The sequence below is a fragment of the Capricornis sumatraensis genome, chromosome 22, assembly GCF_032405125.1.
Source record: "Capricornis sumatraensis isolate serow.1 chromosome 22, serow.2, whole genome shotgun sequence".
Classification (NCBI taxonomy): domain Eukaryota; kingdom Metazoa; phylum Chordata; class Mammalia; order Artiodactyla; family Bovidae; genus Capricornis; species Capricornis sumatraensis.
The window spans coordinates 53,837,454-53,855,922 of record NC_091090.1 but is presented as its reverse complement, the minus strand read 5'-3'; the positions used below and the strand labels follow the sequence as shown (position 1 = coordinate 53,855,922).

Genomic DNA, 18,469 nt, shown 5'->3' with positions numbered 1-18,469 from the left:
GAAAAAGAAATTAAGGAAACAATTCCATTCACCATTGCAATGAAAAGAATAAAATACTTAGGAATATATCTACCTAAAGAAACTAAAGACCTATATATAGAAAACTATAAAACACTGGTGAAAGAAATCAAAGAGGACACTAATAGATGGAGAAATATACCACGTTCATGGATTGGAAGAATCAATATAGTGAAAATGAGTATACTACCCAAAGCAATCTACAGATTCAATGCACTCCTTATCAAGCTACCAGCGGTATTTTTCACAGAGCTAGAACAAATAATTTCACAATTTGTATGGAAATACAAAAAACCTCGCATAGCCAAAGCAATCTTGAGAAAGAAGAATGGAACTGGAGGAATCAACCTGCCTGACTTCAGGCTCTACTACAAAGCCACAGTCATCAAGATAGTATGGTACTGGCACAAAGACAGAAATATAGATCAATGGAACAAAATAGAAAGCCCAGAGATAAATCCACACACCTATGGACACCTTATCTTCGACAAAGGAGGCACGAATATACAATGGATTAAAGACAGTCTCTTTAACAAGTGGTGCTGGGAAAACTGGTCAACCACTTGTAAAAGAATGAAACTAGAACACTTTCTAACACCATACACAAAAATAAACTCAAAATGGATTAAAGATCTAAACGTAAGACCAGAAACTAAAACTCCTAGAGGAGAACATAGGCACAACACTCTCCGACATAAATCACAGCAGGATCCTCTATGACCCACCGCCCAGAATATTGGAAATAAAAGCAAAAATAAACAAATGGGACCTAATTAAACTTAAAAGCTTCGGCACAACAAAGGAAACTATAAGCAAGGTGAAAAGACAGCCTTCAGAATGGGAGAAAATAATAGCAAATGAAGCAACTGACAAACAACTAATCTCAAAAATATACAAGCAACTCATGCAGCTCAATTCCAGAAAAATAAATGACCCAATCAAAAATGGTCCAAAGAACTAAACAGACATTTTTCCAAAGAAGACATACAGATGGCTAACAAACACAAGAAAAGATGCTCAACATCACTCATTATCAGAGAAATGCAAATCAAGACCACAACGAGGTACCATTTCGCACCAGTCAGAATGCCTCGATCCAAAAGTCTACAAGCAATAAATGCTGGAGAGGGTGTGGAGAAAAGGGAACCCTCTTACACTGTTGGTGGGAATGCAAGCTAGTACAGCCACTATGGAGAACAGCATGGAGATTCCTTAAAAAACTGGAAACAGAACTGCCTTATGACCCAGCAATTCCACTGCTGGGCATACACACCAAGGAAACTAGAATTGAAAGAGACACATGTACCCCAGTGTTCATCACAGCACTGTTTATAATAGCCAGGACATGGAAGCAACCTAGATGTCCATCAGCAGATGAATGGATAAGAAAGCTGTGGTACATATACACAATGGAGGATTACTCAACCATAAAAAAGAATACATTTGAATCAGTTCTAATGAGGGGGGTGAAACTGGAGCCTATTATACAGAGTGAAGTAAGCCAGAAAGAAAAACACCAATACAGAATACTAACGCATATATATGGAATTTAGAAAGATGGTAACGATAACCCTGTATGTGAGACAGCAAAAGAGACACAGAGGTACAGAACAGACTTTTTGACTCTGTGGGAAAGGGAGAGGACGGGATGATTTAGGAGAATGGCATTGAAACATGTATAATATCATATAAGAAATGAATTGCCAGTCTAGGTTCGATGCAGGATACAGGATGCTTGGGGCTGGAGCACTGCGATAACCCAGAGGGATGGTATGGGGAGGGAGGTGGGAGGGGGGTTCAGGAGTGGGAACTTATGTACACCCGTGGTGGATTCATGTTGATGTATGGCAAAACGAATACAGTATTGTAAAGTAAAAAAGAAAAGAAAAGAAAAACTGAAACAAAATTAATAGACCATTTAAAAGAACAATTTAGATTTATAGACTAATTGAAAGATAGGGCAGAATTTCTGCATGCCCGTGGATATAGTTTCCCCTTTATTCAGTTCAGTTCAGTGCAGTCCTTCAGTTGTGTCTGACTCTTTGTGACCCCATGAATTGTATCATCCCAGACCTTCCTGTCCATCACCAACTCTCGGAGTTTACTCAAACTCATGTCCATCGAGTTGGTGATGCCATCCAGCCATCTCATCCTCTGTCATCCCCTTCTCCTCCTGCCCCCAATCCCTCTCAGCATCAAGGTCTTTTCCAATGAGACAACTCTTCATATGAGGTGGTCAAAGTACTGGAGTTTCAGCTTTAGCATCACTCCTTCCAATGAAGATCCAGGACTGATCTCCTTTAGGATGAACTGATTGGATCTCCTTGCAGTCCAACCGACTCTCAAGAGTCTTCTCCAACACCACAGTTCAAAAGCCTCAATTCTTCGGCGCTCAGCCTTCTTCACAGTCCAACTCTCACATCAGACATGACCACTGGAAAAAACATAGCCTTGACTAGACGGACTTTGTTGGCAAAGTAATGTCTCTGCTTTTTAATATGCTATCTAGGTTGGTCATAACTTAACTTTCGAGGAGTAAGCGTCTTTTAATTTCATGGCTGCAGTCACCATCTGCAGTGATTTTGGAGCCCCCAAAAATAAAGTCTGACACTGTTTCCACTGTTTCCCCATCTATTTCCCATGAAGTGATGGGACCAGATACCATGATCTTCGTTTTCTGAATGTTGAGCTTTAAGCCAACTTTTTCACTCTCCTCTTTCACTTTCATCAAGAGGCTCTTTAGTTCTTCTTCACTTTCTGCCATAAGGGTGGTGTCATCTGCATATCTGAGGTGACTGATATTTCTCCCGGCAATGTGGATTCCAGCTTGTGTTTCTTCCAGTCCAGCGTTTCTCTTGATGTACTCTGTAGAGAAGTTAAATAAGCAGGGTGACAATATGCAGCCTTGACGTACTCCTTTTCCTATTTGGAACCAGTCTGTTGTTCCATATCCAGTTCTGTTGCTTCCTGACCTGCATATAGGTTTCTCAAGAGGCAGGTCAGGTGGTCTGGTATTTCCATCTCTTTCAGAATTTTCCACAGTTTATTGTGATCCACACAGTCAAAGGCTTTGGCATAGTCAATAAAGCAGAAATAGATGTTTTTCTGGAACTCTCCTGCTTTTAGGATGATCCAGCGGATGTTGGCAATTTGATCTCTGGTTCCTCTGCCTTTTCTAAATCCAGCTTAAACATCTGGAAGTTCACGGTTCACGTATTGCTGAAGCCTGGCTTGGAGAATTTTGAGGATTACTTTACTAGCGTGTGAGATGAGTGCAATTGTGCGGTAGTTTGAACATTCTTTTGCATTGCCTTTCTTTGGGATTGGAATGAAAACTGACCTTTTCCAGTCCTGTGGCCACTGCTCAGTTTTCCAAATTTGCTGGCATATTGAATGCAGCACTTTCACAGCATCATCATTCAGGATTTGAAATAGCTCAACTGGAATTCCATCACCTTCACTAGCTTTGTTCGTAGTGATGCTTTCCGAGGCCTACTTGACTTCACATTCCAGGAAGTCTGGCTCTAGGTGAGTGATCACACCATCATGATTATCTGGGTCGTGAAGCTCTTTTTTGTACAGTTCTTCTGTGTATTCTTGCCACCTCTTCTTAATATCTTCTGCTTCTGTTAGGTCCATACCATTTCTGTCCTTTATCAAGCCCATCGTAGCATGAAACGTTCCCTTGTTCTCTCTAATTTTCTTGAAGAGATATCTAGTCTTTCCCATTCTGTTGTTTTCCTTTATTTCTTTGCATTAATCACTGAGGAAGGCTTTCTTATCTCTCCTTGCTATTCTTTGGAACTCTGCATTCAAATGGGAATAGCTTTCTTTTTCTCCTTTGCTTTTCACTTCTCTTTTCACAGCTATTTGTAAGGCCTCCTCAGGCAGCCATTTTGCTTTTTTGCATTTCTTTTCCATGGGGATGGTCTTGATCCCTGTCTCCTGTACAATGTCATGAATCTCAGTCCATAGTTCATCAGGCACTCTATCTATCAGATCTAGGCCCTTACATCTATTTCTCACTTCCACTGCATAATCATAAGGGATTTCATTTAGGTCATACCTGAATGGTCTAGTGGTTTTCCCTACTTTCTTCAATTTAAGTCTGAATTTGGCAATAAGGAGTTCATGATCGAGCCACAGTCAGCTCCTGGTCTTGTTTTTGCTGACTGTATAGAGCTTCTCCATCTTTGGCTGCAAAGAATATAATCAATCTGATTTTGGTGTTGACCATCTGGTGATGTCCATGTGTAGAGTCTTCTCTTGTGTTGTTGGAAGAGGGTGTTTGCTATGACCAGTGCATTCTCTTGGCAAAACTCTGTTAGCCTTTGCCCTGCTTCATTCTGTATTCCAAGGCCAAATTTGCCCGTTACTCCAGGTGTTTCTTGACTTCCTACTTTTGCATTCCAGTCCCCTATAATGAAAAGGACATCTTTTTCGTGTGTTAGTTCTAAAAGGTCTTGTAGGTCTTCATAGAACCGTTCAGCTTCAGCTTCTGCAGCATTAATGGTTGGGGCATAGGCTTGGATTACCATGAGATTGAATGGTTTGCCTTGGAAACGAGCAGAGATCATTCTGTCATTTTTGAGATTGCATCCAAGTACTGCATTTCAGACTCTTTTGTTGACCATGATGGCTACTCCATTTCTTCTAAGGGATTCCTGCCCACAGTAATAGATATAATGGTCCTCTGAGTTAAATTCACCCATTCTAGTCCATTTTAGTTCACTGATTCCTAGAATGTCGACATTCACTCTTGCCATCTCCTGTTTGACTACTTCTGATTTGCCTTGATTCATGGACCTAACATTCTAGGTTCCTATGCAGTATTGCTATTTACAGCATCAGACCTTGCTTCTATCACCAGTCACATCCACAACTGGGTATTGTTTTTGCTTTGGCTCCATCGCCTCATTCTTTCTGGAGTTATTTCTCCACTAATCTCCAGTAGCATATTGGGGACCTAATGACCTGGGGAGTTCCTCTTTCAGTATCCTATCATTTTGCTTTTTCATACTGTTCATGGGGTTCTCAAGACAAGGATACTGAAGTGTTTGTCATTCCCTTCTCCAGTGGACCACATCCTGTCAGACCTCTCCACCATGATCCGTCTGTCTTGGGTGGCCTCACATGGCATGGCTTAGTTTCATTGAGTTAGGCAAAGCTGTGGTCCATTTGATCAGATTGTCTAGTTTTCTGTGATTATGGTTTCAGTGTGTCTGCCCTCTGATGCCCTCTCACAACACCTACCGTCTTACTTGGGTTTCTCTTACCTTGGATGAGGGGTATCTCCTCACCACCACTCCTCCTGACCTTGAACGTAGAATAGATCCTCTCAGCCCTCCTGCGCCCACGCAGCCGCCGCTCCTTGGACATGAGGTTGCTCCTCTCAGCAGCCGCCCCTGACCTTGGGCGTGGGATAGCTCCTCTCAGCCACTGCCCCTGACCTTGGACGTGGGATAGCTCCTCTTGGTGGCTCCTGCACCATTGCAGCCTGGCATTCTCACCTTTATTATCTTACATTAATATGGCATGTTTGTTACAGTTAATGAACTAATAGTGATACCTTATTATTTTTAGAAGTCCATAGTTTATTCAGATGATCCTGGTTTTTACCTAGTGTCTTTGCTTCTGTTCAAGGGCTCCCTTCCTGAGACCAAGTTGTACTCAGTTGTCATGTCTTCTTAAGCTTCTTTTATCTGTGAGAATGCTGAGATTCTCACTTTCAATGACCTTAAGGGTTTTGAAGAATGTTGGTCAGCTATATTGGATGTCCTTCTAATCAAATGTGTCTGATTTTTTTTTTCCTCATCACTAGGCTGGAGTTATGATTTGGGGAAGATCAGAGAGGTAGTGCCATTTTAATCTCATCATGTCAAGGGTACATACTTACAATAGGATTTATGATGACTGGTGTTGAACCTTATCTGATCAGCTGGCTGAAGCCATTGTATTCTGTATGCCACCTTTCCATGGTGTGTGCTTTGGAAAGAAGTCACTTTGTGGAGGCTACACTTGAAGAGTGGGAGTCATGCTCCCCCTTGGCTAGCCTAGGGGGCTAATATATGCAAATACAAAAAGTTTGTAAATAATTCATTGGAATTTTTAATTTGTAATTATAAATACATTTATAATTTATTTGGAATTCTTCTGCATAGAAGGTTTATTTCTTCTCTATTTATTTATTTAGTCATGAAATTAAAAGACGCTTACTCCTTGGAAGAAAAGTTATGATCAACCTAGATAGCATATTGAAAAGCAGAGACATTACTTTGCCAACAAAGGTCCATCTAGTCGAGGCTATGGTTTTTCCAGCGGTCATGGTGTGGATGTGAGAGTTGGACTGTGAAGAAAGCTGAGGGCTGAAGAATTGAGGCTTTTGAACTGTGGTGCTGGAGAAGACTCCTGAGAGTCCCTTGGACTGCAAGGAGATCCAGCCAGTCCATTCTGAAGGAGATCAGCCCTGGGATTTCTTTGGAAGGAATGATGCTAAAGCTGAAACTCCAGTACTTTGGCCACCTCATGCGAAGAGTTGACTCATTGGAAAAGACTCTGATACTGGGAGGGATGAGGGGCAGGAGGAGAAGGGGACGACAGAGGATGAGATGGCTGGATGGCATCACGGACTCGATGGACAAGAGTTTTAGTGAACTCCGGGAGTTGGTGATGGACAGGGAGGCCTGGCGTGCTGCAATTCATGGGGTTTCAAAGAGTCGGACACGACTGAGCAACTGAACTGAAATGAACTGAATTCATTTGTATCATTATGCATTCACAGATGTTATTTTCTACTTTAGGTGATAATCCACTGCTACTTTAAAAAAACTATTTTACTTATTTCCCTATTTTTGGCTGCTGGCTTTCCGTTGCTGTGCGGGCTTTCCTCTGGCTGCGGAGGGCAGGGGCACTCTCTGCTGCAGTGCCTGGGCTTCTCCTCGTGGTGGCTCCTCTTGCTGTGAAGCACAGACTGTAGGGAGCGTGGGCTTCAGTAGTTGCTGCTCCCAGGCTGCCAAGCACAGACTTACTAGTTGTGGAGCACAGGCTGGGTTGCTCCTTGCTATGTGGAATCTTCCCCAACCGGGGGTGGAACTCATGTCCCTGCATTGACAGATGGATTCTTTACAACTGAGCTACCAGGGAAGCCCCAATGCAATTTTTAAGGTATCTTGCTCAATGTCTTCCAGCTTTGGCCACTGAGAACCATTCTGGAAACAAGTTCTGGTCACCGGGCCTGCTGGTTGCTCTTTCAGGCTCCCTCAGCTGGCAGAGTAAAGAAATGTATGTGTGCAGCCAACCTATGTGTATGCCTGTATCTGTAAGAATTTCTCTGTGCAGCCATCTGTATCCACATTAAGTTCTTACCGTCGTCTACTGTCCCTTCCATGTGGATTATTCTAACTGCCGCCTCTTTCTTATCTGTAAATTCTCTGACAAGAAAACTGGCTCCCACCATCCACCTGCTCAATTGTTCAGGCCCAAAAAACATGTACAATGGTGTCAGAACTGTGAAACCGGTGCACCGTGGGAACTGACTTTATCAGCTGAAATGCTGACCTGTGTTAACTGGTGCACCATGGGAACTGACTTCATCCACTGAAGCACTGTCCTGTGTGAACTGGTGCACCATTGGAACTGACTTTATCCCCTGAAGCACTGTCCTGTGTGAACTGGTGCACCATTGGAACTGACTTTACCCCCTGAAGCGCTGTCCTGTGTGAACTGGTGCACCATTGGAACTGACTTTACCCCCTGAAGCGCTGTCCTGTGTGAACTGGTGCACCGTGGGAACCGACTTTTCCCCTGAAGTGCTGTCCTGTGTGAACCGGTGCACCATTGGAACTGACTTTATCCCCTGAAGCACTGTCCTGTGTGAACTGGTGCACCATTGGAACTGACTTTACCCCCTGAAGCGCTGTCCTGTGTGAACTGGTGCACCGTGGGAACCGACTTTTCCCCTGAAGTGCTGTCCTGTGTGAACCGGTGCACCATGGGAACCGACTTTCCCCCTGAAGCGCCGTCCTGTGTGCAGCTCCTTCTGCTTTGGCCTTAGGGCCTCCTCTCCTTTCCACAGAGACCAAGATCAGCACTTCCCCACCCCCAGCTCTCCTTGGTGTGGTCGTTTTGTACTTTTGTGATACGTTAGGCTCTCTTGTCACAGTCTACTTTTTTTTTTTTTTTTTGAATCTCCAGCATTATTAGGAGCATAAAGTTCATTCTTGGTATAGTCAAGTTCTGTGGGTTTTCACGTCTGATCTCATGTACTCACCATGACAGTGTCATATAGAACAGTTTCACTCGACTGAAATTCCGTGCTTCACCTGTTCATTCCTCCCCTTCCATGCCCACACTCCTGGCAACCACTGATTTATTTTTTTTTAACCACTGATCTTTTTATGGCCTGTATAGTTTCCCTTTTCCAAAATGTCATAGAATGGAATCAAACAGTACGTGGCCTTTTCAGACTGGCCTTTTACTTAGAAATAGTCATTTAAGCTTCATCCGTGTGTCTCTGTGGCTTGATAGCTCATTTCTTCCTATTGCTGAATAGTCCACTGCATGGATGTACCACAGTTTATCCTTCACCTATTAAAGGACATCTTGGTTGCTTCCAGTTTTGGGAAATTATGAATAAAGCTGCTATAAACATCTGTGTTCAGGTTTTTGTGTAGACTTGACTTTTCAATTCATTTGGGTAAACAAGAAGAAGTATAATTGATACTAAGACTGTGTTTAGCTTTTTAAGAAACTGCCAAACTTTTTCCACAGTAGCTGTACCATTTTACATTTCCAGCAGTGATGAAAAAGTTTATTTTCCATATTCTCTTCAGTAACTGGTATTGTTACATTTTATGGTTTTAATTTTAGCCATTCTAAAAGGTATGTAGCGATGGCTATAATAAACAGCTCATTGCTGTTTTAATTCCTTTATGACAAATAATACTAAGCACCTTTTCATATTTTTTTTGCCAGGTCCATATTTTCTCAGTGGGCTTTCCAGATACTTTGCACATTTTTAATATGGTAGTTTCATTTTGTACTGTTGAGTTTTAAGAGTTTCTAAAGAATATTTGAATAGAAATCCTCTATTAGATACATGCTTTGCAAATATTTTCTCACAATATGTGAAACCTCTTCATTTTCTTAATAGTCTCTTTCCAGAGCAGAAGTTTTTTCATTTTAAGAAAGCCTAATTTATCAATTTCTCTATCATAGGTCATGTTTTTGGTATTATATCTAAAAATTCATTGCCAAACCCAGGGTCACCTAGATTTCCTGTTTTCTCTAGAAGTTTTATAGTTTTGCATTTCAAATGTATGACTGTGATTGTTTAGTTAGTTTTTGTGAAAGGAATAAGGTCTGTGTCTACATTTTGGGGGGAATATCATTCTAATTATTCCAATCCCATTTGTTGAAAAGTATCATTTCTCTATGGAATTACCTTTGCTTCATTGTCAAAGATTAGTTGACTGTATGTGGGTGGGTCTTTTCCTGGGTGTTCTAGTCTGTTCCAGTGATCTATGTGTGTTTTCTTTCCTCAGCACAATACTGTCCTAACCTTTGTAACTCTGTAGAGTTTTGAGGTCGGGTGATGTCTGTCCTCCAACTTTATTCTCCTTCTACAGTATTGTGTTGGCTATTCTGAGGTTTTCTGCATTTTCATAACATAGTTTTCATATAGAATGTCAATATCAACAGAATAACTTCCTAGGCTTTTGTTGGTACTACATTAAATCTGTAGATAAGTTAGAAGAACTGACATTTTAAGAATATTTATTCTTCCAATCCATGAATTTGGAATATCTTTCCATTTATTTATATCTTTGATTTCATTCATCAGAGTTTTGTCATTTTCCATGTTCAAACTTTTTCCGTATTTTCTTAGATTTATGCCTAATTCATTCTTTGATGCTGATATAAATGATATTAAGTTTCAGCTGTTCATTCTTCTTCTTGTCCTACGGCACTTGCTCAGACTTGCAGTACAATGCTGACTAGGAGTGGTGAGAGGAAACTTGCCCTGCTTTTGTTCTTGGGGGGAAAGCATCCAGTTTCTTACAATTAAATATGATGTTATCTGAAGATGTTGTGTGTGTGTGTTTAGTTGCTTCAGTTGTGTCCAACTCTTTGCAACCCTATGGACTGCAGCCCACCAGGCTCCTCTGTCCCTGTCAAGTTAAGGAAGTTCTTCTGAATTCATAGTTTGCTGAGACTTTATCATGATTGGGTGCTGGATTTTCTCAAATGCTATCCTGCATCAACTGATATATCGTTTTTCTTCTTTAGCTTATGGATATGATAGATTAATTGATTTTCTAATTTGAATAACCCATGCATGCCTGGAATAAATTCCAATTGATCATGACGTATAATTTTTTTTATACATTGTTGGATTGAGATTTGCAAATATTTTTTGAGCTATTTTGTATTTATGTTTAAAAGATATAGTTTTCTTTTTCTTGTCATGTTTTCGGCTGATTTTGGTGTTAGGGTAATGCGGACATCACAAAATGGTAAGAAGTAATCTCTTTGCTTACATTTTCTGGAGATTATGGAGAATTAATATATGCCTACTCAGATTATTTAAATTTGTGTTTCAATAGTTTGTCTTTCAAGAAATTGGTCCATGCCGTCTGGGTGATTAAGTTTGCAGGCACAGGGCTTTTAGTCTTTGTTTAGTGCGCTTTTCGATGGACCTGAGCATGGAGGAGCTGGAAGGCTTTAAGCAGATACTGAGAATGTATTTGCTCTACTCATGACGAAGGTTGGAAGGTGGGACAAGCATAACAAAGGGATATGAGCGTTCACCGAGTGCCCAAGGCTGGGAATGGATAACGAAGGGTTATACGCCTGGCCTTGAGGCGTTTGAAGGCTTCCTTCTGACCACCTGTTTTTGGGAGCAAGGACTGTTGTTCTATGATACGACTCTTTTTAGAGTTTTGCCAAAGCTATCTATGGCTTGGGCGGTGGGAACTGTATTTTATGTTTGAATGTTTTGATGTTTTATCAAGAAAGGCTACGTGCAAGTCTGTTTTATGTTGTTTTCTGAGACCATATATCTGCAAAAAGTTGGATAATAAAATTTGTCAGTCTACTAGAGGCTGTCCCTGAGTGTCCTTTTCAGAGTGTGGCCCTCTGAGCTTTACACCTGAGTTTGAGCAAGCTTCAGGAGTTGGTGATGGACAGGGAAGCCTGGCGTGCTGCAGGAGATCAGTCCTGGGTGTTCACTGGAAGGACTAATGCTAAAGCTGAAACTCCAATACTTTGGCCACCTCATGCGAAGAGTTGATTCATTGGAAAAGACCCTGATGCTGGGAGGGATTGGGGGCAGGAGGAGAAGGGGATGACAGAGAATGAGATGGCTGGATGGCAACACCAACTCGATGGACATGAGTTTGAGTAAACTCCAGGAGATGGTGATGGACAGGGAGGCCTGGCGTGCTGCGATTCATGGGCTCGCAGAGTCAGACACGACTGAGCGACTGGACTGAACTGAACTGAACTGTGTTTTGGTAGAGCAGTCTTTTCAGTGTTTTTTTGGTGTCTCTCAGAAAATGAAGACCTAAAGCATCACACCTTGCAACCTGGAGATTTTATCTACTAGAAGAGATACCTCCAGAAAAACTCTCTTCAGCCTTTCTGGAAAGGCCCCTGTCAAGTGCTCCTAACCGACTCGCGTGACAGCAGACTCTAAGGGATTGACTCTTGGACTCACGTGACACACTTAAAGAGAGCGCTACCCCTACTGGACCTGCACGTCATCTGGTGACCTGAGAGTAAAGACTGTTCAGAATTGAAGCAGATGACTTCTAATGAGACAGTTTTCCCCAAATACTCAGAACAGGCCTGTTGGAGTTGGTCACCACACCTTTGATGACAACACTTCAGATGATCGCCACTGTCTGTTATCCTGGAAATGTGTGAACTTTAGGCAAAAAGTGTTCACAGTTCTGCTACTCCTTGTTACTCAAACGTAACCTCAATAGGTTTGCAATCCACACTTTCCCTCAGATGTGAAATTGTACAAAGGAAAGGGCCTCCCTGGCATTGAGATACAAAGTCACTGACACACAAAAATCTCACACTGCTTTCTGAGAGATTCTGATCAAAAGGGGGAAATGTGAAAAACAAACACACAAAAAACAAATCTCAGAGAGTCAGGAGATCAGAAAGGCTGGAGAATCTTTTCTAGCAGAAATCTTTTTTTTCCCCCCGCAATGATTCAGCCCATGAAAAGCAGTGGACTTTTAAAACATCTCTCCAACTTCCTTTTCCCCCATAAAGGTGTCCTCTCCATTTGCATGCAAGTTCCCAGGGTGGCAGACCTCAAATTGCAATTCTTTTCATAATAAACTTGTTTATGCTAGAGAAATAGTTGGCAGTCCATTTATTTTAGGCAGACAATATGTGGTGGCATCTCATTGGTTTTTCACAGTTTCCTAATATCCTATAATATTGAGCATCTTTTCATATACTTACTTGTCATTTGTATCGTGAGGAGTCTGTTGAGATCTTTTGTCTTTTCTCAATTGCATTTTTCCTTCTCTGGCATTTCTAGTATACTTTGGATAACAGTATTTTATCAGCTATGCTTTCTGCAAATATTTTCTCAGTTTGTGGCATCTCATTACCTCCAGATATCTTTTTATAGTATGTAATCATGCTATATATATAATTAACTTTTCATCCTAACACTATAGCAACCATTTCCCATTTTGCTTCAGACTTCCCAACCATCCTCGTATGATGCTGGTTCCTCCGCAGCCCCACAGAAGAGATTATCCCCACTTCACAGGTGAAGGAGATAAATGCCTGGGAGCTTGCTGCCTAGGGTTCCCGCGCTGCTGACCTGCAGAGCTCAGAATCCCCCGGGGAAGCAGCCCATCGTCTCCGGCCCTGCCTGCCGCGCCCGGCAGGTTTCTGTGAGTGGTTTCCGTGACTCGGCATTTCCTCTGTCCTCTCGGCCTCCCAAACCGCTCTGAGAGCAGGATCCTCAGTCTGAGCGCGTCCCGGGGTTTCAGAACGGGCCGGAGACCTCTCCAGACGCGGGGCGGGCGCTCTCCCCACCCTCCTCAGGGGCAGGAGCGGAGGCGGAGCGAGCAGTCCACGCCCTCCGCCGGCCGGGCTCCCTCAGTCGAAGCGCGGGCGGCGCGGACACCGGATCGGTGTCCCGGAGCGCCAACCCCGGAGCGCGGGGCCCCAGCGGGCCCCCTCCGCGAGGAGCCCGAGCGCGCCGACCACTGGACAGCACGCGACGGACGGCTGGCCCGCGGAGCCGGGCGCGGTGAGGGCAGGGCGGGGCGGGGCGGTCCCCGCCCGCCTCCCAGCCGACGGCTCCGCCCCGGAGACCCCTAATCGGGCCCGGCGTGCCACCCCGGCCTGCGCCGGCCAGGTACTGCCGGGCGTCGGAGCAACTCTAGGCTGCCCCGCCGCCTCCTTCCTCACCCGGCCTGGGGCCTCAGGAAGTCTCCCGCGAAAGCGAAAGCGAATCTCTCGGTGCGTCAGCGCGGGACCGCCGGGCCCAGACCAGTCTCTGGGGCAGGCTTCCGGCAGGGGGCGGGGCTTCTGCTTCCGGTGGGTGGGGGCGGGCGACGCGGCTGCCGGAGTTCGGGCGGTGGGCGTGGCCCGCGGCGTTCCTGAGGTCGGGCGGTGGGCCAGTAGCGTGGTGGGCGTGGCCCGCGAGTTCTCAGAAGGCAGATGGTGGGCCTTTAGGGTGGTGGACGTGGCCCGCGAGTTCCCGGAAGTCAGACGGTGAGCCGGTAGGATGGTGGGCGTGGCCCGCGAGTTCCCGGAAGTCAGATGGTGAGCCAGTAGGAGGGTGGGCGTGGCCCGCGAGCTCCCGGAAGTCGAGCGCCCAACTGCCAGCCGTCGGCGGTCCCTGCGGCGTCTCGTCTCGCCCGGAGTTTGGGTCTGGCGGGACCGGGCGGAGATTTGGCTCCCGCGCGATAACTGCCTGAGGTGGAGACGGCCCGCCACGTGGTTTGCGCTGTGGTGTCAGGGGAGGTGGCGGGTCTTCTCTGCGGTGTCGTTACGAGCTTTCGCCGCCCCGGGTCACGGGGGCGCCGGGGCCGCCGCTGCTCGCGACGCCGTCAGACGCCTTCCCGCGCCGTCTTCGACGAGAGCTGGGAAAGAAGGGTCGACGGGCACGGCGGGGAGGGCGTCGTCACCGGTGGCGCGTGCTTTTACTAAGTGACTGAGCGCGCACACGCTCTCGTAGCCTCTTTAGAGTTTTGAAGAGGGTGAGCGCCACCCTTCTTTGCTCACGCTGGACAGCCTCCCACAGAGGCGGGGTTACTGTTCATTACTTTGTCTCTCGCTGTTCCTTCGGCTCTTCCTTGCTCGGAGCTCTTGCGTGTCCTGGACAAAGCCCGAGGCCCGTTACACTCAAGCGACTTTGCAATAGAACCGCTATTACTTCTCCCTCCATTCACACATGAAGAAATTAAGGCAGAAGTGACTTCTTACTTGATCTACGTTTTGTAACCATCAGGTACGTAGGTGCAAGAGTGGGGAGGAAATTGTAGTCAATTATAAATATGGGAAACTGCCCCCTTCTAAACACAAAAGGTAAAGAGGAAGCTTGTTTAAAACAGTTGAGGTATCTCATCATTGTAATTATTATTACTGGTAAAACAAGTATAATGATTAACTAATTTGCATGTTTCACTGAGCTGTATTGAGCACCACAGATACATTGCACTTTCAGGATTGTGAATATTCACGAGAATAAAGAAAAATATCCCTAAATAACAGTTTCCAAAATTGAAAATTTCTCTTGGATGCTTATTAATCAACAACATGGTAATACCACCGGTATGAGCTGGGAATTTGAAAAAGCACAGCTTCCCATGCTATGGTTGGGATCGTGTTAACCTGTAGAATATTGATTTTGAACCGCATGTTTTCATGTTTTTAAAATTTAGTCTGTACTTTCCCTGTTTCTGAATGTAGCATACTTATTTAGTATAGGTAAGCAAAATTGTAAGATTAGGTCTTTGGATCTGATTTTAACGAAGACAAATTATTGTTTGCTCTCTGGAGAAGTAGCATGTGTTAGTGAACTGATAGTGGGAATTTGGGTGAAGACAGTAAGACTCAATTCTGGGATCTGTTACTCCAGGTGAATCATTAAACTCCAAATTACAGTTTCTTAGTTTGTAACTTGGAACCAATGTATTGATAAGTTGGTACTTCACAGGGTCATCATGTGCAAGATAACACTGGGTTGAACTCTTGTAGTTTTCTCTCTTGCTCAGAGCTCTTGTTTATCTGAGGCAAAGCATCAAGCAGTTAAAATCAAAGAACCTTGAGAAATTCCCATTGGATGCCTGAGTAAAAACAGAGTTCCATGTGCAGAGGAAAAGGGGGTCATGATAGTTGGGTAGCCAGCATTTTCTGTCAGACTCATCATGTATGGTTCTCACTGAAACATTGAAAAAAATCGCCTTCAACCACGTAAAGGTAAATATGAAATTTTTTTAACTTAAAAAAATTATTTATTGTGATACACAGAAAAGAACACACATCATAACTGTTTGACTCTCTTAATTGTCCTGAAGTGAACATTAAGAAGAAACAAGTATTGCCATCACTCCCCGACACTTCCTTTCCTTCCCTGCCTCCTGCTTCCACCTCTTAGTAACTACTACCCTAACTGTTAATATTGTAGATTAATTTTCCCTGGCTTTTTGATGTTATATATTGTTAGTTATTTGTATTCTTCCCCAGTTTTACTGAAGTATAGTTGACAAAATTGAATGTAGATATGAATATTTTTTATATAGACTTACAGATAACTTGTGAAGTTTCTTGGAATTTCCAATTAATTTCACTTAATTTTCCAATTAATTTTGAAAATCCATTAAAATAGACCGTTATATTCTCTGTTGAAAGTACTTGGTCATAAGATGATATGACAGGTTAGTGTGTGTTCATTAATTACTCTGTAACATGACTGTACAGTGTGACTTTCTCCTTGCCTACTTTCAGAGTTTCTGTGACTCTTGGGTATCTAGGCCGCTCACCAGTCCCTCCTAAGATATTCAGTACTTATAGAGTTGAATCATTCATGGGGGAATGGCTGGGGGAAGGGGGGGAGCAATAAAAACAAAAGAAGTCATTGGAAACCATGCCAAAGGTGCGTGAGCTGAAGTGAGACCAGGCTAAACCAGCAAACCACAGACCAGGAGAGCCAGCTGGGGCCAGGAGCCAGCCTCACAGAGCGCTGCAGGCCCGCCTGGAGGCCCTTCTCCCTGGAGCTGCATCGCTCCTGCAGGAGGCAAGGCAGGTCCTAGTTGGTCTTGGCAGCTCCGAAGAGAGGAGACCTGGCGGAAGGACAGAGGCAGGCAGAAGTCCTCATCTGGCTGAATCTTAATACCCTGCGGTCATAGTTGAGGGCATGGTCATAACTCCTTCCTGTTCTGTACTGTCTGGGAGCCGTTTTTAATGTTACTAAACATTCATGCTGTGCTTAGTCACCCAGGTGTGTCCAACTCTTTGCGACCCCATGGACTGTAGCCCACCAGGCTCCCCTGTCCATGGGATTGTCCAGGCAAGAATACTGGAGTGGGTTGCCATGCCCTCCTCCAGGGGATCTTCCTGACCCAGGATTTGAACCTAGGTCTCCCACATTGCAGGCAGATTTTTTACCAGCTAAGTCACCAGGAAAGCCTAAGAATACTGGAGTGGGTAGCCTGTCCCTTCTCCAGGGGAACTTCCTGACCTAGGAATCGAACCAGAGTCTCCGCATTGCAGGCAGATTCTTTACCAGCTGAGCTACTGGGGAAGCCCACTAAACATTCCCATATAACATCACTTTTGAAAACTGTAGGTGGCGTTCGTAACGTGACTGAGCCTTCATTTGCTCTCCCGTGCCACGCATGTGTCAGCTGCGTTCTGTGCTTCTGCTGCTCTCTCTAACGTTACTGGGAATATCCTTGTGCGTAATCTATATCAGTGTCTCTGATTTGATTCCTTAGGATAAAGAATTACTGAGTGAGGAACTTAACTCCCTTTTAAAAAAGAAATTTTATTATAAAGGTAACGTGTAAAAATTGCAAAATGTAATAAATGTGTAAAGAAGAAATAAAAGTCACCTGACCATCCAGATATCCTTGCTAACATTTAGGTGTCTTTCACTGTGTCTGTTTTTCCTGCACATATAGCTATTTGTGTCCCTGGCCGTCTACCTATTAATGTATTGACTATATAATTCTGCATTTCATGAATGTGCTATAATTCACTTTGTTTTTGGATGATTAAATAGTTCTCTCTTTTTTTTTTTTTAATATGCGTTCAGTGGCCACCTGCCTCATGCCAGGTCATGTGCTAGATAGCGCATGAGACAGCTCCCTGCCTTCTGTGAGCGTAATTGAAATAGCTCCCAAATTACAGCTGTCTAACTGTTTCAGAGTACTGGGTGCTGTGAAAATGTCTAATGGGAAGACATAAGGATGGCTTCCCTGAGGAAACGACAGCTCTGAGACCTCAAGGAGGAGCAACTTTTAGCCAGGAGAAGAATGTGCCCTCAGAAGCTTGTAGGGGAGAGTGGACACCCCCACCCCGCTTCACAAGGACTGGTCCATAGAGAGCTGCTGAGAAGAGTGGATCCCAGCGGCACACCCCCATTCTCACAGCCTGGGGAACAGCGTGAACGTGACGAGTAGGGGTAGACGGGTGGGCCAGACATAGCCAGAACCACAAAGCAGGCACCAGTGTGCGTTCACATGTTCTCATACACTTCTCACCAGTCTATGAGGCAGTCATTATTGTTTCCTTTTGCAAATGAGGAAATTGGGGCTTATGTAAGTTACCCAAGGACTGATAAATTAAAGCTAGAGTTCATATGGGAGAAAAGCCTGTGCACTCTTCACCGTCGTGACAGCCTCTAGTAGCTCACCTTCGGGCCCTGCCTCCCCTGCCCCCACCATGGTCATGCCCTTTACTGGGCAGCCTCCCCACACCCCGTGTCTCTGCCCCAAAGATGTGCTGCTTTCCAGAGGGCACTTCCTCTTACTTGGAAGTGTCTCATGTTACGGGAAAATAGCTCACAGTGTCATCTGCCGTGCTGATATGTGAGCTTTGTTGGAGTAGCAGGGCCCACCGAAGACTTTGTGCAGGATGTAGAAGGTTGGTTACCTGAGCCAGACTACGGCAGGCCACTGACAGGACTGCTCTCAGCTTAGGCATTTCCAGAAACCCCTTCAGCCACTTAAAAAAAAAGCTTCCCATCCCAACATTGTATTAAAAATTTCAAAGTGCAAAGTTAGGTTTTACACCTGCAGCTAACATCATGCTAACAATGAAAAACTGAAAGCTTCTTAAGATCAGGAATATAAGGGGAATTCCTTGGTGGCCCAGTGGTTAGGACTCTGTGCTCCCACTGTTGAGGCCCTGAGTAGAATCCCTGGTCTAGGAACTAAGATCCCACAAACCACATGTGTGGTGCTGC

At 44.4% G+C, this 18,469-nt stretch overlaps 1 protein-coding gene across 1 annotated transcript in view; it reads left to right on the top strand.

Annotated features, from left to right (window-relative positions):
- Window positions 1-13,444: 13,444 nt before the first annotated feature.
- Window positions 13,445-18,469, top strand: part of RIPK1 (receptor interacting serine/threonine kinase 1) — a 28,065-nt gene continuing 23,040 nt past the window's right edge. The window contains exon 1 of the mRNA XM_068994268.1: window positions 13,445-13,515. The gene's annotated coding sequence lies outside the window, so the exon portion shown is untranslated. The remainder of the gene's footprint in view (window positions 13,516-18,469) is intronic.